Below are 24575 nucleotides of genomic sequence, written 5' to 3'. Positions count from 1 at the left end.
TGAAATCTCCTTCTTGTAACTTGAAGCCATGAGTTTGGGTCCTAGCCCCCTGTTTTGCTAAATCAATTACAGGTTCTCTGGTGGATCTTTTATAGACAATAAAGCACTTATTGAGGGGAAAGGTTTTTATCTTAACAAAATAAAACTTCTAATGTAAAACCACCCCCAAACAATCAATGATCCACCCTCTTAGACAAAGAGAGAGGACTTGTGGCCCTAAGGGAAGGGTTGGTTGCACAAGGCCAATCCTATGCCTCCTCGATCCTCTTGCGCACTTCCACTACACACCCAGAGCAGGAGAAAACAAGCTTGTTTCCTCTTCCATGTGACAGCCCTTTAGAATTTTTGAAGATGGCTATCATATCTCCTCTCAGTCTTTTATTTTCCAAGCTAAACATACCCAACTCCTTCAACAGTTCCTCATAACCATTTCCAGGCCCCGATCACCTTGGTCACTCTCCTCTGCACACGTTCCAGCTTGTCAACATCTTTCTTAAATTGTGGTGCCCAGAACTGGACACAGTACTCTAGATGGGGTCTGACCAAGACAGAATAAAGTGATACTACTACTCCTGACCTGGACAATAGACTTCTGTCGATGCAGCCTAGAATAGCATTAGGTTTTTTGCTGCTGCATCACATTGTTGACTCATGTTAAGCCTGTGGCCTCCTAAGACTCCTCGATTCTTTTCACATATACTACTGGCAAGCCAGGTGTCTCCCATCTTATATTTTCCATCATTGTTCTTTTTTAGAGTTTTCTTCTCTGTAGAGTCCCCCCCCCCCCGAAGTTCTTTTGTACTCCTGCAAGTCTTGTGGAATCCCTGCTCATACCTTTCTCTTGTGTGTGGTCTGGTGCTGCACTTAGCTTTGTACTCAGAGAATGAGTTTGCTGCTATGGGATATACCTAGCCGTCACTAGACTTCTTCTTCATGGTGTTATTCTCCTCCTCCTCTGTCTTTTCTCTCCTTGGTCTTATTTGCCCATTTTGCCATTTAGGGTTATAATGGGTGCTCGTAAAAAGAAGCAAGTGGGTCTCCCATAGTACTGTGCCCAAATTTTTTAACTATTCTCAATTAATGAGAAAATAACTTGCATTTGAACATTTGCAAAAGTGAAATTCTCACAAGGGTGCAGTGTTTTTGTTCTGCTTCTTTTAGGTGGCCAAGGGATTTTTGTGAGTTCCCTTTCCTTCATTTATTCTGCGAGTCATGCCAACAATGGTCTGCCCCCTGCCGCAATCCTGGGCACCCATGCTTGAATTAAAGTCTAGGAGCAAGATATTGCATGGTGACTCCTCTCACAGGATTTCTTAAGAGCCATGGGCATTCAGGGAGGCTGCTGGAGAAACATTTACTGGAAATGCAAAATATAAGAGAATATTGAAATTCAGAATTACTCAGTGCCCCCCCCCCGATAGCTCATTATTTACTGGAATCTCTATTAAAAAACTAGACACTTCTCCTTAATGGAATATAGGCTTTAAAAAAAACTATACTTAATAGAGAATAAGCAGTGATAAGACAAATACCTTTTAGCTCTTCCCTCCTTTTTCCTCTTTTCCTCTTTTCCTCTTTCCATCCTCTGTATTATTCACTCAATGCCACTACTTTGCTAGTTTTCAAATACTGCTCTGAAATGCTGCTTGGGTGAGTAATTTAGTAAATGATTGCTCCAGACTGTAGGGCTAAGATGCACAATATTTCTGAGGCTAGATTTGAATGGCTTTGCTGGTGGAGTAATGTCTCTGGCAGTTCTGGTATTCCTAGCTTGCTGATAAACTACTTGCAAGCCTAGAGTATACCCTCAGCCATCTTACACATTGCCTAGTATCTGTGGTACTTTTAAAATAATACGTGGTGTTGTTGTTGTTGTTGTTGTTGTTGTCTTACAATCACTGCCCAAAGCAGTTAGGAAAGCATTGTGGGAGAGAGAAAACAAGCCAGGGACTCTTCCTTCTCTGTAAATGGACAGATGATACTGTATAGACAGTTTTGGTTCTGAGTCAGCATCCCAGTTCCCTCATGCAGCAGAGAGCTGATAAGTCCATTGTCTGAATGATGAACCTGGGCAGGTTGACCCTACTTGCAAACTGCTGCAATTCAAGCAAGATGAATTTTCACTGGCTAACACATGTTCAAGTATGTATGGGTCCTTTAAATTTCCCCTCCCGGCTTTCTTTTCTCGCAAGAGCGTGCTAAATGAAACAAGAGCAAATTATGAGGACTGAGCTTCAGGATTTCCCCACACAGCTTTTGTGTCTTTCACAGCACCTAGTGACCTCTTGGCCTCCAGTGTAAAATGGGTAGGAAGAGCTTGCAGGGCAGCAGCTGAAGAAGGTGCAAAAAGGGCTTTCTTGTGTGTGTTTCTTGTGGCTGATTAGCTGCTCTCCCTGTGCAAAGGTCAGAGGGGGCAGGGTTTCTGTTGAGGTAGGTGATTAGCTGTGGGAGGAGCTTATCCGAGCTTGCAGGGCAGTGGCGCGTGCAGTTTGATCCATCTTTTAGATTTAGGGGAGCTAGTCTCAAACGTTTGTTGGGGGAGACCTAGGTTTTTTTGGGGGGGATTTATTTGTCCTGTCTTCACGCTTTTTATGATGGAGGACTGCTGTAGTCACCCCCAACGAAACGTTCTCAAGATGGAGGGTGAGGGAACAGCGGCAGTCGCCTGCGGTTCCTGCGCAATGTTTGCCATCTTGCCAAAGGTTGCAGGCAGCTTTACCTGCAGCAATTGCATGTTGATTGCCCTCTTAAAAGACAAAGTCCAGCAACTGGAGGAACGTGTAGCTACGCTCCAAAGAATTAGAGAGCTGGAGCTCTTCTTGGAAGCAACAGAGCACACCGTCTCCACCAAGGAGGAGACAGGGGACTCCCCTGAGAAGGAGGCTAGTTCACCAACACAGGAGCCAGATATATGGAGAAACGTGACTCAAAGAAGTAGGAGGCCCAGGGTTCGCTCTGATTGTTTAGAAATACACAATCACTTTGAGGTCCTCTCCCCTAGCATGGAAGACAAAGAGCAGACTCCATTTGAGGATCTCTCCCTCATTACAGTCGATCAGGTATATGAAGATGAGCAGCAAAGTCAGTCCTCAGGGAATGTGCAGACGACCTTGGAACGGACAGCTCACGGAAGAACCCCGACCAGACCTAAGAGGAGGCGTGTAGTGGTGATAGGGGATTCCCTACTGAGGGGAACAGAAGCAGTGATCTGTGGGCCTGACAAGATGTCTCGGGAAGTGTGCTGTCTCCCCGGGGCTAAGATCCAAGATGTAACTGAACGACTGCAAGGAATCATAAAACCCACTGACAAATACCCCTTCCTCTTGGTTCATTTGGGAACCAATGACACTGCAAGCAGTAGCCTCCAGAAGATCAAAAGAGATTACGAGGCTCTGGGCAGGAAATTGAAGCAATTAAATGCACAAATTGTCATCTCATCTGTCCTCCCAGTTGAACGACGTGGCCCAGGGAGAGAGGGAAAAATAGTGGAAGTGTTTAGCCTGGAGAAGAGGAGGTTAAGGAGTGATATGATAGCCATGTTCAAATATATAAAATGATGTCACATAGAGGAAGGAGAAAGGTTGTTTTCTGCTGCTCCAGAGAAGCGGACACGGAGCAATGGATCCAAACTACAAGAAAGAAGATTCCACCTAAACATTAGGAAGAACTTCCTGACAGCAAGAGCTGTTCGACAGTGAAATTTGCTGCCAAGGAGTGTGGTGGAGTCTCCTTCTTTGGAGGTCTTTAAGCAGAGGCTTGACAACCATATGTCAGGAGTGCTCTGATGGTGTTTCCTGCTTGGCAGGGGGTTGGACTCAATGGCCCTTGTGGTCTCTTCCAACTCTATGATTCTATGATTCTATGAGTCTGGAGATCTGGCACCCAGCCAACATCAAATTAATTTTCTTCCCTGTGAAACAGCTCTGGTTTCATAGCAAGGAGTTTTGTTGTCTAGCTGTCCTAGAATGAATGGGTTTCTGTTTTCCATATCGCCTGTTTGATGAAGGCAAAGCTCCAGGGCAAGGTTCTGGATTAATCACTCTTCCAAATGGCATCTTAGCTATGAGATCATTAATAATTGTGGCAATTAAGATACTTTAATATTGATATTAATGGTCATATTATTAGGGCAGTGACTCTGGGCCTATTTACACTCTCAGTGGCAATCACTGATGCAGGGCATCTGTGCCCGTTGATTGGGGCATCAGCTGCTTATTACATGGAAGTTGTAGCATGTGATTTGGCCCTGTGTGTTCACACCAAATTTCAAGGACCATTAAAGAAAGAAAGAAAGAAAATTAAATTGGCTTTATATCTGCAGTGACCACAGCTGTAATATATCTCATTAGCAATGTTTACAAAATCACTGTCCTTTTTTGGCAACTGGGAATGTATATTTATAGTGAATATTTCCCTGCTGGTACTTCACGAGTTGCCTAACATGATTTAATCCCATATTTTCCCAACTATTGCTGTTCAGATAAGATGAAGGCTGTGTCCAGCATAAAAGGTCAATTTACAATAACACAAGAGTGTGGTCCAACCTCATAGGAGGTTCTTCTAGAAAAGCATTTGTTTGAGAAAGAAGGGGTGCATATTCAAATTCAAAATGAACTGAAGGAAACTCACTTCCTTCATGACTTGCAGTAAAGCTTAGGGCTCAACTCAACTTGTCCAGATGCTGTTGAGCTGTCACCCCCGACCATGGCCCATGCCGACTGGGGATGATGGGAGTTGGAGTCCAACAACATCTGGAGGTCCAAAGGTTCCTCATCCCTGCCTTAGACTGCTGTCCCATTCTTGCTAACACTGGAGCTGTGAGAGCTTGATTCACTTACAATGAATCTTACAAATGAAAATTTTCTTGCACTGCAAAGATGGTAACTCTAGGAGCATGTCCTGTAGCAAGGCTGCTAAAACAGCAGGGGGACAGTCCAGATAAGGAGCTAGAGCAAAGTTCAAGCAGCAGAGCAATAAAAGTGTTGCACCAGTGACAGCCAGGCAGCTACTGAGGATTCCCCCCCCCCCCACACACACACTGCCTTATAAACCCAGCCATCAAGAATTAATCCATGGTCTGGCTTAGTGCTATATCGAATCCAAGGCTCCTTGTTTGTTTCATTTGAAACAAACCACAAGGGTTGTTCTTGACTTGTTCTTGTTTGAGGGGAAACAAACTATGAACCATGATTTGGATGCTATGCTAAGTCAAACCATGGCTTCGCTTCCAGAGGTGGGGAAGAGTGAGTGGCCACAACTGCTCTTGCACACTAAGCCATTGTTTAGCTTAACATTACATGTGGATGAGGCTGATGTCTTCAGCTGAGCAGAACAGGTGCTTGCATGAATACAAAGGATTATAGCAGATGATGAACATTACATTCCTTCCCCTTTGAGAAATAAACTCCAATCATTTCTGCAGATACATGTGTGCAGCTTGGTTAATTTGGTCAGCAAGCTATTTATTCTTTATTCATTGGCTTGACTTGACAAGTAATGTATATGGGATTCAATCTTAGTGCCTTCTTTATCAGAAAGCACTGCAGAGTTAGGGCTTTTACTGCAGATCTCTCTCAGCATCACAACTGCTCAAGAGCAAGAAGTGGTGAAGACCTGAACACCCCAGGTGAGCAAAAGTGAGGACCCACTAGCACTTTGCTCCCCACTTCACTTGAGGAATGTATTCTTTCTTATTCCCCTATTGAACAGGTCTGGTGTGCTGTGATTCCTGACCCATCATTGGGCCATGCATCTTCCCACTTCAATCTGGGTAGGCATCTTACCTTTCTATACTCCAGTGGTTCTCAAACTTTTTTCTGTGGGCCACACATTCAGAAAACAAATTTGCTCACATCACATCAATTTTCTATTGATAAGAAATACATTGAAAACAAAAAAGAAACAATTCTCAGCAGTGCTTGATTTATAACATAGAACACAACTTCTTTATAATATGATCAAGGGACATCCACAAAATATTGAACAATGCAGCTACATAGGAACACGAATCATTCTCAAAATATAAAGGTAAAAGGGTAATGGACCCCTGGACGGTTAAGTCCAGCCAAAGGCGACTATGGAGTTGCAGGGCTCATCTCGCTTTCAGGCTGAGGGAGCCGGCGTTTGTCCACAGACAGCTTTCCGGGTCCCGTGGCCAGCATGATTAAACCACTTCTGGCACAACAGAACACCGTGACGGAAACCAGAGCACACGGAAACAAAGAATGATGGAGGAAACTCATTCTTTGAATTCCTCTCTGGTTGGTGGAGGAGCGGGCTTTCACCTGCAGTCTGGAACTCGCTTCCCTATGGAATGAGAGGGCAGGCAAAGACACTGGGTGCAGGAGCACTCCAACTGCCATGACCTGCAACGAGCCACCTCCCAACTGTTCTTGGAAGTAGAGGATATCCTGCTAATTGGGCTTTAATTGGAGTAAAGTACAGGCGTGTGCTAGAAGTGATGAGACAACAAACTGCGGAACATCTCGGCTACAAGGATTTAAAGGTTGGAAATGAGATAAGGTTTCATTTGGTGCCAGAGATTGGGGGGGGGGGAGCCTATGGTTGTTTTTCAAAGTGTTTCTTCTGCATTTCTGATTCGGCAACCCTCTTCAGAATGCAAAGTTAAAATATAATATAAAAAAGGGTGGAAGAAACTGGATTAAAAACATGAAATTTAACGTCAAACTGGAACTGCATGTGTGAGAGGAATGATGGAACAGAGAGAAAAGGGGGGAAGAATCACCCTTTGAAAGGACTGTGTTGGAATGCAGAAAGAAACCACCCCCACTCTCCGTTATTTTCAAAGGAATGAGAAGGAGACTGAGACAATTTAGAATGTAATCTAACTGGAAAGATAACTGACTATAAATTTTCAGCTGAAGGAGGAAAGGAGTCTGCCAGCTGCAAAGTCAGAGGTTTTTTTTAATTAATCATTGGCAGTTTGGAATCAGACTGCTCTTTCTGGGCTGGAAAAAAATGGTGAGGACAGTTTATTTGTTGAAACAGAGGGGTCTCTAACAAACTCTTGAATCAAGGGACAAAGTGATTCAAAAGCTTTTGGAAAACTGTGAGACAAGCGCTTCCCCCAAGTTATGATGGGAAATATCAACAGTTGGAAGAATGAAGGACACAACATCATAATACTTAATGTATTAACACAAATTGAAACCGTAAGATTGTAGCTGTTGTATAAGGGTTTACTATCTTGAAGGGAATGTAACTGTAATTATTAAGATTTTGGAACACAGAAAATAAAATAAAATAAAACACAAAGTGGAATCCATCAAAACTAGCATGTGAGGAAGGCACTTTAACTAAATTGTATAATTCACTATATAAATAATTGGTTTTAATAATTGTATTAATTGGATAAAATTGGCATTGTTATTATGAGACTGTTATTGGACCTATATTGGAAAATCAATTTAAAAAATATTTATTAGCTTCACCTCAGTGTTCATTTCTTGTTCATACGAAACACACCCACACAACATTTTCAGACCACACTGGGCTTATTTTAGGGAGGTTGTCTCTTAGGTTCCTCCCCCCTCCCCTCAGAGCATACCAATGACTCCCCCTTTTCTCTTGGTAGCCTTGCTTTGCTTGCAAAAGATTGCTGATTCAGCCAGTGGCGGAGAGCCAGCGGGGGCGCATCCCCAGGGCGTGGCATGCCGCCATAGGGGCATGGGGCATGTGCTGGGGGCGTGGTGTGCCGCCCCTAGGGGTGAGGCACCCAGCGCGGGTGGGGGGCAGCCATGATGGTCCCCTGCCGGGATTGCACTGCCAGGGACGGTGCGCTCCTCCCGCACGCCTCTTCCTCCGCCAGTGGATTCAGCCTGCTATTTCTCTTGGTAGTGTTGGAAAAGACTGCTGTCTGAAACCTTGGTGTGCCACTGTCAGTTTAGGCCTTTTTTTGGTGGCCCTAAATAACATTTGATGTGCCCCCACCCCAGCAGCCCTCACACTGCCTTCCCCAAACCAGGTAAGTGAAGCACTGGGCTTTGGAGAGGAGGTGTGAGGGCTCTGGCAGGGTCTAGTTAGCACTTGCCCAGCTTTTGGAATGAATGGGAGAGATCTAGGATCCTTGCTTATCTGGCTTTAGGAAGGCAGGGTGAGGGCTGGGAGGGGGGACATCAGTTTTTGGCCTTGCTCCCTCCCCCCCCCCCCGCCGCCCCCTGACAAGACAGTGTATGGCCTGCGGGTTCCGTGTCAAAGTGCTCTTGCAGCACATCTGGTGTCAAAAGTTGGACCGCCCTAGTATAGGCAATAATTAGCTAGATGACCCCAATGGTCTGGCTTAGCATAAGGCCGCTACCTGTGTTTCCATATCCCTAGCAATTATAACTCAGCCTGCATTGGTTACTAGGACTTATGATTCTATTCCATTCAGTGCAAAAAGGGGTTTGACTTTGCCTGTCTGAAGGCCAATGTAAGTTATGGTCATCTCTGTCATATGTGACTCCCGCCCCAGACACAATTCTAAGGTGCACAAGGCAAATGCCACTGAAAATTCTAACACTTACTACCCACAGTGTTGTGTATACATGCATATGTTCCTTAAAATTATCTTTGATTTATCTATTATTGTTTGTTGTGCAACAGTCCACGGAGAGACCAAGAAAAAGGGAAACACTCCCCCTAGGAACTGCACTCAAACACCCCCCTGTTCAAATATGTATAGTAATATATGCTGTGGTATTAAAACTAGTATACAAGGAAGGTATTGGTGAGGGACCTGATGCATAACCACCAAAGGATGCTGGAGAATGCAAATATTTGTATAGTACTTTGAGGTTTTTGAAGCATTTCATGTACATTTTTCTAATGGCAATCCTTACAACTACATTGTAAGATAAGTATTTTTACCCCCCCCCCCCATAACACAGATGGTGGGACTGAGGCAGATAGAGACTTGCATAACCCTTTCTCAGAGGTGAGGTTTAAACCAGGGACTTTCTGATTTGCAGCTCACTGCACACTACAGATGATGCTTCATATATTTCCAATTTAATGTGCATGAGGAAGCTCACATGCTTTCATTCAGAAGGTCCTCCTAGGCAGTGGCGTAGTGTGGGTTGCCAGTGCCTGGGGCAAGTGTCCTTTGCATTGCCAACTGATAGGCTGGACAAAGGAGCAATAGCTTGGTGAGCAACCTGAGTGGCAGCCCTATGAGTTTTGAGCACAACACAGAGCAGGATGGGGGGTTGGTTGGGAGCAAGGATCTTTCTAAAGCCCATGTAGAGGGTTTCTTAGCAGCTGGCCGTTTCCCAAATCAGCTCCTTAGTCAACCTACATGAACACTGAGAGATTTTCTTTGTGAAGGGTAGGGTGTACTATTTTTTATTTGTTATTACTACTTTATTTATTTCTTTAAAAATGTTTGCGCCCCCTAAGAATTTTGTGCCCAGGCAACCAGCCCTATGGCCCCTCCCACACTATGCCACTGCTAGGTTCAGCCCCTGGCATCTCTAGTTAAAATGATCAGGTAACAGCTGGTGATGGGAAATAGGCCGGAGACTCTGGAGAGCTGCTGCCACCAGCTGGAGTGAGCGGTAGATGGCTTGATGGACAAGCAGCCTGACCTAGATTAAGGCAGCTTCCTGTGTATATTTGGCATGCTGCATTGGCAATGTGCACAGTCTTCACACAGAAAATGCATACATGGGCCAGCCAATGTGTCTAGAGCCTGCGTGACCATGACTAGAAATAATGACATTGGCCAGGGAAAGTTCCGAATCCTGTGTTTGTGCTGCTGGCTAGTTTAGCTCATTCCCCATACCTGTATATGAGTGAACACAATCAATAGAGGTTGTGCCCAGTCTCCCTAAAATATCATGTCTCTTCTTTTCAGAAATGGCATTTTTCCCTTGCTAACTTCCCCTTTAACTCACTTTATCTTCACCAGATTTGATTTAATGATATAAAAGTAATTTGTTTCATCGTAAACAGACATTGTCTGGTCCTCTCTATCCATCTTTTTAAGTGGTTTCATTGCAAATAGCACCATAACATTAAAAATTAATTAAATGAAGAGAAGAAGCACCCACCTGCTAGTTCACTACGGTATTTATGGGGCCATCTATAATTTAGGAAGCAGAATCAGAAATATACAGGAAAAAAAGAAACGCTCACTGAGCCGCACAAAACCATTCTAAAGCACTTCTTTTTTTCCACACTCCCTGCAACAGAGCTTCATAAAGAAAATAGATTATGAGCAGTCACCAGGCCTAGTTGTGGAAGAATCTCTTCTGGATGGTTAAATCATTTTAATGGGCCGGATTCATGTCTAATATAAATCTACATAATGCTACTATGGTCAAGATAGTTCTCCTGTTAATTGATTCATTGTTAGCTGACATTATCTTTGGAAGACCTAAAGCAGTGAGGACTCTTCTACAGCAGTGATATTTAATGTACAGTTCTAGGAACCTCAAATGGTCTTTGATGCATTTTCAAATAGCTTCTGAGGCAATGACTAAGCTAACAGATGAAATCAGAAGATCCCAATTGTTAAAGAAAGTTTCTACTGCATGCTGAAGAGGCAAGTCTCTTTTCCATGTAAACTTTAAAGGGCTTGCCCCATTAGCATTACAAATGACTTCACTGGACTTTTCAGAGAAAATAAATGCTCAAATTCCAAGTGGGGGGTGGGGAAAATAATGTGAATCAAATTCTAGAGAGAAACGTTTTTGGTCAATGGAAATTCCTGCAGGATGCTTATAGGATAGCCACCCTTTCTGCAGTATGCTAAGGAGAAGGAGAAGTTTGTCATGATGAGCAGAATCCAGTGGATTGAATCTGATTCCACCTATGGTTGACATATAACCTAAAGTAAGGCTGGGAGAAAAGGAGGGAGGGGAGATCAAGAGGAGACACCCATGTCTTTTCACCAGCCTGACTCATCTCTACCTCTTGGTTTCCCTCCTCCCACTCACCTGCTTTGTTTTCTGCCTCTGATTCTGGATTACTCTCTGCTGCAAACTCTTCTCGCTTACCATGCTTTGTGGCCTCTTCAGCTTCTGACACCTCTTCTTCCCAGTTTTCTCCTCCCTCTCCCTGTGGCCATTCATTACTGTCCCATCACCACTCCTGAGCCTTCTTCCTTTGGTGGTTCCCCAGCTGGTTCCTCCTATCATTCTTCTGCATCCAGCCAGTCCATGACATCATCTGGCATGTATGATCTAGTTGAGATTCCTGCATTGCAGGGGGTTGGACTAGATGGCCCTTTGGGGTCCCTCCCAGCGCTACAATTCTATGATTCTATAATTAATTCCTGTTGAGTTCCAATGGGGTTTCCCAGGAAGAGGGTAGAGGATTGCAGCTTAAGCACACAGATTTGAACTTAAATCTCAAGGAAATCAATGGGTCATTTCAAAGTAAATATGCATTTGAATGTGTTGCAAGCATAATAAACACATACAAACTTTAAAATAGTAGCCTTTCACAATGGTACCAGAAGATAAAAAACTGTTCATAAAGCTGATGCTAGCATGTAGTGTTCCATACAAAAAGGCACAATCATCAAACTAGTCAAATCTGGCTTAATTTAATTTAGTAATTTTTAAATAGCACTAAAGGCAGTGGTGTAATCAAAGGATATTCTGTATTGCTCTTTTATCAGGCAAATGTTAATCTACCATATTTAATATCTCTCTGATGCCTGGAGGATTATCACATTTAATATTGCAAAGCTGATGGAAAAGTTTTTGTGTGCTTTCTTCACCCAGCAAGACATAAGATAATTTGACAACTTGTTAAAAGCAACATATGTATTTGAACACAGTGAATAAAATAACAGGAGGATCAGAAAATATGGGTGCTTTATATTAAATAATGCAGATTAAGAAACAGACATTTTAATCGAGGTAGGATATCATTGCTGATTCAACTGGCATAGTTCTCAATATTTGAGATCCCCCCCCCCCGAAATCCTGGAGTCCATTACAGTTCTTGGAACCCCACATATACACTAGTGATTTCCATAACATTCTGTGGGGCATGCTGTCGTGAGGCATGCACCCCAGAAGGTGTGCTGACATCGGCGGGGGGGGGGGGGGGCACGTGGCTAAGGCAGTGGGCCAGCTTTCTAGGTGCCAGCAACGCTGGATTTAGGGCAGTGCAAGTGGTTCCCACACACAGGGCACTGAGTCAAGGGGGCACAGAATGGAAGGGGAGAGGGAGAGAAGAAATATGGGGGAGGGCAAATTTTTTCTTCTCTCAGGGTGCCATGTTATCAAAGTTTGCCTCTGATACCAGAGACACCAAGAGGGACTCTGCTGTAGCTTAAATCAAAGACTTTATCAGGGTTGGCTCTACTGTTAGACAGAGTGAAGTAGGTCCTCAAGCCAGCAGATTCTAGGGGGGGGGGGAAGGGAGCTGTTGGAAGACAGAGCTGTAGGTGCCACCTCTCCTGCCCTGTGCCCCAAAGGTAGCCTTCTGCCTTCAGGGTTGTTGCAGGAGCCTGTCTCAGAAATTCAGCTGCCAGTCTAATCAACTACCATGGACTTCCATTTTCAGGAGGAGGAGGGAACATGTGGGGAACCAGACATTTTTGGGCTCCAACTCCCATCAGCCCTAGTCAGCATGGCCAATGGTCAGGGATGGGAAGAGTTATATAGTCCAACAACTTCTGGAGGGATTCAGGTAATGTTATCCCTGGAGTAGGGGAGTGAAATACTGGTTCTTTCCGTTGCCAGGTAATATGGATTGCCCAGACTTTTATAAAGGCTAAAACAGGGGTAGGCAACCTAAGGACCATGGGCCGGATCTGGCCCAATCGCCTTCTCAATCCAGCCTGCGGACAGTCCAGGAATCAGTGTGTTTTTACATGAGTAGAATGTGTCCTTTTATTTAAAATGCATCTCTGGGTTATTTGTGGGGCATAGGAATTTGTTCATCCCCCCCCCCAAAAAAAATAGTCCAGCACACCACATGGTCTGAGGGATGGTGGACCAGCCCATGGCTGAAAAAGGTTGCTGATCCCTGGGCTAGAAGCATAGCCTTCTGTTCTTATCTTCTCGATGGAACCATCTCTGAGTGCACGTTCTGGAAGTTGGGCAATAGGGGCAGTACAGGATTCCTTTTGGTGTACCGACCTCCCCGCTGCACCAAGGATTCCCTGCCCAAGCTGCTTCAGGTCGTGGCAGATGTTCTTCTGGAGACACCTACCTTGGTCGTCCTAGGGGATTTTAACATCCATGCCAACACGACCTTACAAGGGGCTGCTCGGAACTTCGTGGAAAGCATGGCCTCCATGGGGCTGTCCCTGTATAAGTCTGGCCTAACTCATAGCCGCTGACATGCCTTGGACCTGGTGTTTACCTCTATGGATGTTGGTGATCTGACACTAAGTAAAAGTGAAACGAAAGAAGTGCCATGGTCAGATCACTTCCTGGTGCAACTGGACTTCTCTGCGACCCATCCCCTCCACAGGGAGGTGGGACCGATTCGGATGGTCCGCCCCCGCCACTTAATGGATCCAAATGGTTTCCAGAGAGTGGTAGGGGATGCTTTATCCCATGTTGATGGCCTTTCAGCTGATTCCCCGGTGGCCCGCTGGAATGTGGAGTTAACCAAGGCTATTGACTGTTTGGCTCAGAAGCGCCCTCTCCGATTGCATGGAGCCCGGAGAGCCCCGTGGTTTTCCATGGATCTGAGGGCAATGAAACAATCGCTGAGACGGCTAGAGCGCCGGTGGCGGATAACTCATTCTGAAGCTGACCGGACACAGGTTAGAGCTCAACGTCGAGCCTACCAAGTGGCGTGGCGAGGGCGAAGGAGGCTTTCTTCACCACCTCTATTGCATCTGCAGAAAACAGCAGCAGGATACTTTTTCATGTGGTTCGCAATTTAGTGGAACCACCTGCTACATCGGGGTCCAGTACGGGCCACATGATCTCCTGCAATGATTTTGCAAAGTTTTTTACAGATAAAATCGCTCAGATTCGGAAAGAGGTAGACTCCACCGTGGGAGCAGGGCCAGGGCGGGAGAGTGCTAGAGTTCTGTCTAGTCAAGTTGCGTGGGATCAATTCCAATCTGTTACCTCCAAGGATGTGGACAGGCTGCTTGGACGTCTCCTTGATCCTTGCCCATCCTGGCTTATAAAAGAGAGCCAGGAAGGGCTGAGCGATGGGCTTCACGGGGTGGTGAATGCTTCTCTCTGTGAGGGAGCCTTCCCAGACCCGCTGAAAGAGGCGGTTATCAAACCGCTTCTTAAAAAGCCATCTTTAGATGCTGCCAATATGGCCAACTATCGCCCAGTCTCAAATCTTCCATTCTTGGGCAAGGTGATTGAGCAAGTGGTTGCTGAACAACTCCAGGCACGCCTGGAAGAAGCGGACCATTTGGATCCCTTCCAGTCGGGATTAATTTTTTTTCTCCCCCAAAATTTTATTGGTTTTCACTAAGTTATAAACAAACAAACATAAATGATAACCTTATTAAAATTATACTTATTAACGTTGTTGAATTTCAATTATACTTATTAACATTGTTAAATTTCAATGTATATCCTTTCAACGGTTTTCCAAATCAGAGTTCTTATAAACTTAATTTAATCATTTAACATCCTTATATCTTTTCAATTCTAAATTAAACATATTAATTCAACACTTAACTTATATAAAATCCTAAACCAATCTAATACCCGCAAGCTGTTTCCAATTAGTTTAACTTAACAAATTTAACTAAATAATCATTAAATTTTGTCCATTCTTCCTGATACTCCTCCTCCTTCTGGTCGCGGACTCTTCCGGTTAGGTCGGCTAGCATCCAAAAAATCCATCATCTTCATCAGCCGTTCTTCCACAGTTGGTAATTCTTGCGTTTTCCACTTTTTAGCTACCCTGTTTCCCCGAAAGTAAGACATCCCCCGAAAATAAGACCTACTTCCAGTTTTGCCTCTCGCTGTAATATAAGGCCTCCCCAGAATATGTGTACCGTATTCTTCTTCATGGAAAAATAAGACATCCCCTGAAAATAAGACCTAGCCCATTTTGGGAACAAAAATTAATATAAGACATAATATAAGTCTTATTTTTGGGGAAACGGTAGTAAAATTCGATCAGCAATTGTGGCATACAAAAATAATTTAACATCTTTCTTGGGCGATTCTCGACCAATTATTCCAAGAAGAAAGGCCTCTAGTTTCTTTATAAATGTATATTTCAACATTTTTTTTCAATTCATTATAAATCTTTTCCCATAAGTCTTTCACCTTGGGGCAGGTCCACCACATGTGATAAAAAGTTCCTTCTTTTTCTTTACATTTCCAACATAAGTTATCACAGTTATGATAAATCTTTGCTAATTTAACAGAGGTCAAATACCATCTATACATCATTTTCATTATATTTTCCTATAACACAGTACATACGGTGAAACTTAACCCCTTTATTCCACAGTCTTTCCCAATCATCAAGCATTATATTATGTCCTACATCTCTTGCCCAATCTATCATCACAGATTTAACTTGTTCATCTTTTGTATGCCACTCCAACAATAACTTATACATTTTAGACAAATTTTTACCTTTAGTGTCCAACAACTCCGTCTCCAACTTAGACTTTTCAGAAGCAAAACCACTTTTCTTATGCAATTTGTACAATTCATTAATCTGGTGGTAATGTAGCCAGTTTAACTTATCTTTAACTTGATCAAATGGTTTTCTTCCAATAATAAATCAGAATATCTCAACCATTTGGTATCCATATTTAACTTTTTCTGGGCCTTTGCCTCCATTGATGAAAGCCATCTGGGCATCTTTCTTTCTAAAAGATCTTTATATTTAATCCATACATTATACAACAATTTCCTAATTACATGGTTTTTAAATGCATCATGGGCCTTTACCTTGTCATACCATAGATATGCATGCCAACCGAACACATTATCAAATCCCTCCAAATCTAATAGATCTGTATCTTCTAATAGCATCCACTCTAATCCAGCAGAGCGCTACTGCTTCAAAATAAAATTTTAAATCTGGCAGGGAAAATCCCCCTCTTTCTTTAGAGTCTGTAAGTAATTTGCCATTCTTTAAAACATTTTACATTGTCTATGATTGGGAGGGCTTGGAACAAAAAAAACATCTTCGGCAGCACATTCATCTTAACCACTGAAATCGGGCTCATTAGTGACAATTTTAAATTTGATCATATCTCCAAATCTCTCTTGATTCGTTCCATAATTTCTCATAATTATCTCTGTATAAATTCAAGTTTTCCCCAGACAAATTCACCCCTAAGTATTTAACTTTTTTCACAAAATCTAGACCCATCTTTTCTTGTAATAATTTTCTTTCATCATTGTCCAGATTTTTCTCTAATACTTTGGGTTTGCTCTTGTTTAGTCTAAATCCTGCTACCTGTCCAAACTCTTGTATCAGCTCCAGTGCTTTAACTGCACTGGAATCTGGGTCTTGTAGTGTCAATACTAAATCATCCGCAAAGGCTTTTAATTTATATTTTTTGGATCCTACTGTAATACCTTTAATTTGTTCATCCTTTCTAATCATACTTAACAAGTCCTCTAGGACTGAGATAAACAGCAGAGGGGAAAGTGGGCACCCTATTCTAATTTCCTCCGAAACCACATTATTTACAATAATTTTAGCTTTTTGTTCCTGATAGATCGCTTTAATACCACTTAGAAAATCTTGACCAACCCCCATACTCTCAAAATTATATAGCATAAATCTCCAAGATACATTGTCAAAGGCCTTCTATGCATCAATAAATATTAACATTGCTTTACAACTCTTTCTTGCTTCCAGTTTTTCCAAAATATCCACAACATTTCTAATATCGTCTTTCATATGTCTTCTAGGTAGAAATCCTGCCTGGTCCTTGTGGATATATTTAGATAGAACCTTCTTTAGCCTGTTAGCCAATATATTTGCAAAAAAAATTGTGATCCACATTGAGTAGGGAGATTGGTCTATAGTTTTTAACATTGGATCTATCTTGACCCTGTTTAGGAATCAGAGTAATATAGGCTTCCTTCCAGGTTTCAGGTGCTTTGCCCCCTCACAAAATCGAATTGGTTACTTCTACCAGAGGTTGAATAAGCCAGTCTTTCAGTTTCTTATAATATTTCGCTGATAGACCATCAGGTCCCGGTGTCTTGCCAAGTTGCATTGAATTTATTGCTTGTTCAACTTCCTGTCTTGTAATGAAACCTTTTAGTAGGATCTTTTTATCATCCGGAATCTGCTGCAAACCATTAATCTTGATAAATTGCTCATTTTTTGCCAAATTCTCTTTGTCCTTTTTATATAGTTGTTTATAATATTTGAAAAAACATTTTCTTATGTCTGCAGGGTTCTCTACAGATTTTTCTTCTGTTACAATATTTGTGATAGCACTTTGCTTTTGTCTCTTATTTAACTGCCAGGCTAATAATTTCCCACATTTATTTGCAGATTCAAAATTTCTTTGTCTCATCCTTCTTATCTTCCATTCTATTTCTTGGTTTACTATCTGTGAGTATTGAATCTGTAAAGCCTTACTTTCTTTTTATAACTGCAAATTCTTTGGGTTTCCTCTGAGCTTCTTCTCTTTATCTTTTAATTGGTCCATAATTTTATCTTTTTTCTATTCTGTGACTTTCTCCTAATACAATTTTGTTGTATCAGAAACCCTCTCATTACTGCTTTGCTGGCATCCCAAATAACCCTTGTTTCTGTTCCCTGATTCATATTAAGTTCAAAATAGTCCTTTAGGGTTTTTTGGGCTTTATTCACAATTGAAGTACTTCTCAACAAATCATCATTCATTCTCCATCTGAAGGAACCCTGTACAAACATTTTCAAGTCCATAGAAACTGCATTATGATCAGAGCATGTTTTAGGGCAAATTTCCTTTTTTATTCCTTTAGGAACCAAGTCTCTGGATATCCATAAGTAGTCTATTCTCGAGAATACTTGGTTTGCATCTGAGAAAAAAATCTTTTTCCATTGGATTTCTAATTCTCCACATGTCTGACAAATCAAATTTGTCTTAGATAGTCTGCCAGAGTTTGATACCTTTGATCTCTGAGTCCTATCCATCAGGGTAGATGCAACTCCATTCAAGCCCCCCATCAATATTAATTTGTAATCCATATATTCCATAAGACTTGTTTCCAAGTTCTTAAAGAATTCCACTTTGCCGTCATTAGGTGCGTAGATTCCTAGTAGCAAATATGTTTCACCTTGCGCTGTAATTTCAACTGCTTTGTGTCTTCCTTCCTCATCTTTAAAAGCCAATTTTGGATTCCATTTTTCCTTAACATAGAAAACCACTCCTCTTTTTTTAACTTTGTCAGAAGAAATAAATTCTTGACCCAGGCTTTTATTTATTAATATTTTTCTATGTAGTCTTGTAATGTGTGTTTCCTGTAAACAAATCATATCCAAATTCTGTTTTTTCCAAAATATGATATATATTTTCCCTTTTTCGGGGTACATTCAAGCCATTTACATTCCATGAATAAATTCTCAATGCCATAATGTCTACTTATGGGGAAGCTGCCTCCACCCCCAGCGGCTGTGAGCTTTGTAATCCAAGTTCTACTGAGTGCTTTTGGAGAAAGCTGTCCTTCTCTTCAACAGTCTTTATCTTTTGCTTTCTTCCTTCAAATTTGAAGGATAAGCCCTCTGGAAATTCCCACCTAATTGTATTCACAAACTTCCCAAAGTTATATCCAAAGCTCAAATACCCCCTCTTCCCCTGAAGTAGGGGGTCAAAATTGCTTGCAGGATTTTAAAAGTTTTTCGTTCCTTTGCGCACCGATTTTCGCCTTCTCCAATGAAGGGGACCGACCTCCGTTTTTAAGTCTCCCTTTTCTTCCCGATCATTTCCGAATTATTTTTGTAAGTACTTGCAGTTCCAAATTATTCAATCTTTTTTATGAAGGAATTGGCCACTCACGATCACCAGTCTCAGAGCTTCGCTACTTTGAAGGAAGCAATCGTTTCCGCTGTGCCACGTCTCCAACCCCGCTCACTCTCGGGACTCTTGCGAGCTTACCGGGGAGCAGGGGAGTTGCTTCCAGTCGGGATTCAGGCCTCATCATGGGACTGAAACTGCCTTGGTCGGGCTGGTTGAGGATCTCCGGCGGGCTAGGGACAAAGGTGAGAGCTGTTTCCTAGTTCTGCTGGATCTCTCAGTGGCTTTTGACACCATCAACCATTAACATCCTTCTGGACCATCTAGAGGGACAGGGAGCTGGGGGCACTGTTATACAGTGATTCCGCTCCTTCCTCCTGGGCCCTGTTCAGAAAGTGGGGGGGGGGATGAGTGTTCAGACCCCTGGGCTCTCACTTGAGGGGTGCTTCAGGGTTCTGTCCTCTCCCCCATGCTTTTCAACATTACATGAAGCCGCTGGGAGAGATAATCAGGGGGTTTGGGCTGGGTGTTCATCAGTATGCGGATGATACCCAGCTCTACCTCTCTTTCAAATTAGAACCAGTGAAGGTGGTGATGGCCCTGTGTGAGTGTCTGGAGGCGGTTGGAGGATGGATGGCGGCTAACAGATTGAGGTTGAATCCTGACAAGACAGAAGTACTGTTTTTGGGGGACAGGAGGCAGGCGGGTGTGGAGGACTCCCTGGTCCTGAATGGGGTAACTGTGCCCCTGAAGGACCAGGTGCGCAGGCTGGGAGTCATTCTGGACTCACAGCTATCCATGGAGGCACAGGTCAATTCTGTGTCCAGGGCAGCTGTTTATCAGCTCCATCTGGTACGCAGGCTGAGACCTCCCTGCCCGCAGACTGTCTCGCCAGAGTGGTGCATGCTCTAGTTACCTCCTGCTTGGACGACTGTAATGCGCTCTACGTGGGGCTACCTTTGAAGATGACCTGGAAACAACAACTAATCCAGAATGCCGCAGCTAGACTGGTGACTGGGAGCGGCTGCCGAGACCGTATAACACCGGTCTTGAAAGACCTACATTGGCTCCCAATACGTTTCCGAGCACAATTCAAAGTGTTGGTGCTGACCTTTAAAGCCCTAAGCGGCCTCAGTCCAGTAGACCTGAAGGAGCATCTCCACCTCCATCATTCTGCCTGGACACTGAGGTCCAGCACCGAGGGCCTTCTGGCGGTTCCCTCACTGTGAGAAGCCAAGTTACAGCAAACAAGGCAGATGGCCTTCTCGGTAGTGGCACCCTCCCTGTGGAACGCCCTCCCATCAGATGTCAAAGAGAACAACAACTACCAGACTTTTAGAAGACATCTGAAGGCAGCGCTGTTTAGGGAAGCTTTTAATGTTTAATAGGGTATTGTATTTTAGTGTTTTGTTGGAAGCCGTCCAGAGTGGCTGGGGAAATCCAGCCAGATTGGTGGGGTGTAAATAATAAGTTATTATTATTACTACTACTACTACAACTACTACTACTACTACTACTACTACTACTACTATTATCTCCTCTGGTTGCTGCTCTTTGAGCAGCAGCTTCCTCAACTTCCAGGTCTAGCTCAAACAGTGTTTTTTGACTAACATAGGCTGCTAAAGCTGCAGTATACTGAACTTTTCATCAACTCCTGGGATGATACTGTGCAAAGGCTTTTGGGTTTCTACACTGAAGCAAGTTATTTGAATTTCCATATTGACAAGTGGCTGTGTGCACATGAAGAAGGGAATAAATGTGTTCTATTCTTCTCAGTAATAATAGGTCATCCAAAATAAAGAAAACATTTCAGAGGGACTATCTCCAATCAAAAAGTAAAGAGCTGTTTTAATGAGTATTTTGAAAGCATTGTCAAACCCAGGGTGCCTCTGTATATTTATAAAACCAAGATAAAGGCAGACTTGGCTTGAAAGACAAACAAGAAAATCATTCTAACTGTGGCACGTCCATTATTTCTTGGTCTTGCTACAGAAGCAACAAAGGAGGAGAGGTGAGGCCTAAGCAATGTATTTTAAATAATGAATGGTTTTCTTTTGTTGAGATTATTTTTCTGAGGGAAGCTCTGGCTATGTCAGAATGCTAACCTTGGCCTTTAATCTCTTTATTTTTTCACTGAAGAAAAAACAAACCTTGGGGCTGTGAAGATTTCCAAGAAGCAGATTAACATTTCAAGTCAAAGTCCTTACAAAAGGGGGAAAAGGGAGAAATTGACAACTGTTTAAAAATTGGAACGCATTCGGCTTGTGTAGCTCAGCCAAAAAAAAAGGGGGGGGGAGAGTTCCAAAGATGGAAGAGTTGATCCATGTGCATTGCATTTTTTTGGCATAGAGTCACATTGCATACCCATGTGGACAAACACAGTGATTGTGCCAGTGGTCCATTGACAGTCCTTGCCTAGTGCACCAGCACTGGATTCGTGCCAATCCTAAAATGGGTGAAGGACTTCATGGTCTTCTCAACCAGCCAGGCAGAGGTGTCCCTAGGGTCCCTTGTGCCCTTGGCAAGGAGCTGGCAAGGAGCCACCACCCCTCGGGGGGAAAACACTTTACCATAATTGTCACATTAGAAATTACTACATTTTACACAACCCAAGTACAGTGGTACCTTGGGTTAAGAACTTAATTCGTTCTGGAGGTCCATTCTTAACCTGAAACTGTTCTTAACCTGAAGCACCACTTTAGCTAATGGGGCCTCCCGCTGCTGCCACCACCTGATTTCTGTTCTCACTCTGGGGCATAGTTCTTAACCCGAGGTAATATTTATGGGTTAGCGGAGTCTGTAACCTGAAGCATCTGTAACCTAAAGCATCTGTAACCCGAGGTACCACTGTACTTGAAGCATCCAGAGCGAGGGCAAGGTGAGAGGAAGGACCTATCACCTTTCACCACCTGGGGGGGGGGTGTTGTTTACATTGCTTGCTGCAAGTGTCCCAACCCCAATCTGTGTTCCTGTCCATGGTGCAAGGACAGAAAGCTTTCTCCCATGTTTGATCTTGCTGTGACAGCGGCAGAGTGTCACACACACACATACAGTCCATAGTCTGATCGGTGTTTTTTGCACCCCCATATGGGCCTGTGCCCCTGGTGGGACCAGTTTTGCCAGCCCTTGGGTACCCCCTGCAGCCGGTCAGCCATATCCATTTAAGTCAGTTAGATGAGTAACACTGATTGGGGTTGGGACACTTGCAGCAAGCAATGTAAACAACACCCCCCCAGGTGGTGAAAAGATGTTCTTCACATGTTCTATGATTCTATTACGGGTGCAACCATAGGGACCATGGGATAGATCACATCTATTTCTCTCATGTCTTGCTTCCAATCGTTGCAGCTGTTCCTCAACATTATTTGAAGTTTGGCACCCCTTCCAGTGCAAAGGAAACAAGTTCAAATATAACAGATATACCGTATTTTTCTGTGTATAACATGCCCCTGTGTATAAAATGACCCCTATTTTGGGGGGACTCCAGATTAAGAAAACGGGGGGAGATTGCCCAGAGTTAGAATCATAGAATAGAATCATAGAATCATAGAGTTGGAAGAGACCACAAGGGCCATTGACTCCAACACCCTGCCAAGCAGGAAACACCATCAGAGCACTCCTGACATATGGTTGTCAAGCCTCTGCTTAAAGACCTCCAAAGAAGGAGACTCCACCACACTCCTTGGCAGCAAATTCCACTGTCGAAACAGCTCTTACTGTCAGGAAGTTCTTCCTAACGTTTAGGTGGAATCTTCTTTCTTGTAGTTTGGATCCATTGCTCCGTGTCCGCTTCTCTGGAGCAGCAGAAAACAACCTTTCTCCCTCCTCTATGTGACATCCTTTTATATATTTGAACATGGCTATCATATCACCCCTTAACCTCCTCTCCTCCAGGCTAAACATGCCCAGTTCCCTTAGCTGTTCCTCATAAGGCATCGTTTCCAGGCCTTTGACCATTTTGGTTGCCCTCCTCTGGACACGTTTCAGTTTGTCAGTGTCCTTCTTGAACTATGGTGCCCAGAACTGGACACAGTACTCCAGGTGAGGTCTGACCAGAGCAGAATACAGTGGCACTATTACTTCCTTTGATCTAGATGCTATACTCCTATTGATGCAGCCCAGAATTGCATTGGCTTTTTTAGCTGCTGCGTCACACTGTTGGCTCATGTCAAGTTTGTGGTCAACCAAGACTCCTAGATCCTTTTCACATGTACTGCTCTCAAGCCAGGTGTCACCCATCTTGTATTTGTGCCTCTCATTTTTTTTGCCCAAGTGCAATACTTTACTAAATATTTGAGGTGCCAAAAGACCCTTTGTTGTTTCTCATAACCCAACATAACTACCCTTTTGGAACTGCTGTTCACATCATAATATGAAAAGGCGGGGGGGAGGAGTAATGACTGCTTGATTTCCATGAGTTTGGAAAGTTTGCTAACAAATATAACAAAAGATTTACTTTGAAGTATAGCATCCACTGAAAAATGTCTTGCTAGAAAATTCATTCCACAATTTAATAATATATTAGAGGAAGTGCTAACTGTAGACAATGCTCCTTAGTTTGAATTCCAAAAGAGGGATGGGACAGTAACTCGGACACAAACCGGTGCAATTGTGCAAAAGCTTGAGTCCGTTATATAGCTTATGGAAGAGGTACCCACAAATATGTGTACAGTGGTGTAATGGTTATATGGGGTTGCTCGTGCGTAAGTTGCCACCACTCCTGGCTAGGTAGCCTTGTTAAACCTTTCCTGGCTGGACAGCCCTTCACTTCGTGGCTGTTCAGTCGCTAGCAGAATCCGTCAGTGGGCGTTTCTTGAACTTCTTCCAGCAAAGAAGTTCTTTGACACCAAGTCTACGCCTACTTTCCCTGCGCGGAAGTCTTCTGCGCAGGGTGGGTGTGGGTAGCGGAGGACCTGTGCTCTCCCCGCTGGTCTCCAGCGAAGAGTCCTGGAGCCCCCTCTCTGATTCCCCCATACGCCCCCCTTTATCCCTGGTGTTACGCTGATTTCCTTCCCCAGCCGATGAGTCCCCTCTCTCCCTGCTTGGCCCTTCTCCGGCATCACTTGGGAGCCTTGCCTCCACCTCTGACTCCAATGTCAGTTCCCTGACAAGTGGGGTGCAGCAGAACCTACCATCTCCAATTGTGCATCAGGACACTAACTCTGGTTGCATCTACTGGGCTCTTTGGAGGATAGGTAGAAGACCATTGTGATGAATTAATGGATGGCTAAACCAGAAAGAGAATAGGTTCAAACTTGTTGAGACTTGTGCAACAAAGTGAGCATGACAAAGTGTGAGAACCTTGTATGACTGCCAATTCTACTTTTCCTTTATAAATTGGCCTAGCTTTTCTTGAATATGGGTATGCCAATAGGCATCAGCACTTCACTTTAGAGGAAATCTGTAGATCACTAGTATGGGTTGGGACTTTTCTTTTTTAAGTACTTAAGCCTGGATGAACTAGGCCAGGGGTAGGCAACCTAAGGCCCGGGGGCCGGATGTGGCCCAATCGCCTTCTCAATCCAGCCCATGGATGGTCCGGGAATCAGCGTGTTTTTACATGAGTAGAATGTGTCCTTTTATTTAAAATGCATCTCTGGGGTATTTGTGGGGCATAGGAATTCATTCATTTTTTATTTATTTTTTCAAAATATAGTCCGGCCCACCACATGGTCTGAGGGACGGTGGACCGACCCACGGCTGA

The 24575-nt window shown here is 43.5% G+C and overlaps 1 protein-coding gene across 2 annotated transcripts in view; it reads left to right on the top strand.

Annotated features, from left to right (window-relative positions):
• Positions 1-24575, top strand: part of LMNTD1 (lamin tail domain containing 1) — a 196627-nt gene that overhangs the window by 6639 nt on the left and 165413 nt on the right. The window lies entirely within an intron of this gene.

The sequence above is a fragment of the Podarcis gaigeae genome (assembly GCF_964106915.1).
Source record: "Podarcis gaigeae genome assembly, chromosome: 10".
In the NCBI taxonomy this organism is placed as follows: domain Eukaryota; kingdom Metazoa; phylum Chordata; class Lepidosauria; order Squamata; family Lacertidae; genus Podarcis; species Podarcis gaigeae.
Note: the sequence above shows the minus strand (reverse complement) of the source record. Positions and strands in the feature narration are given on the sequence as shown.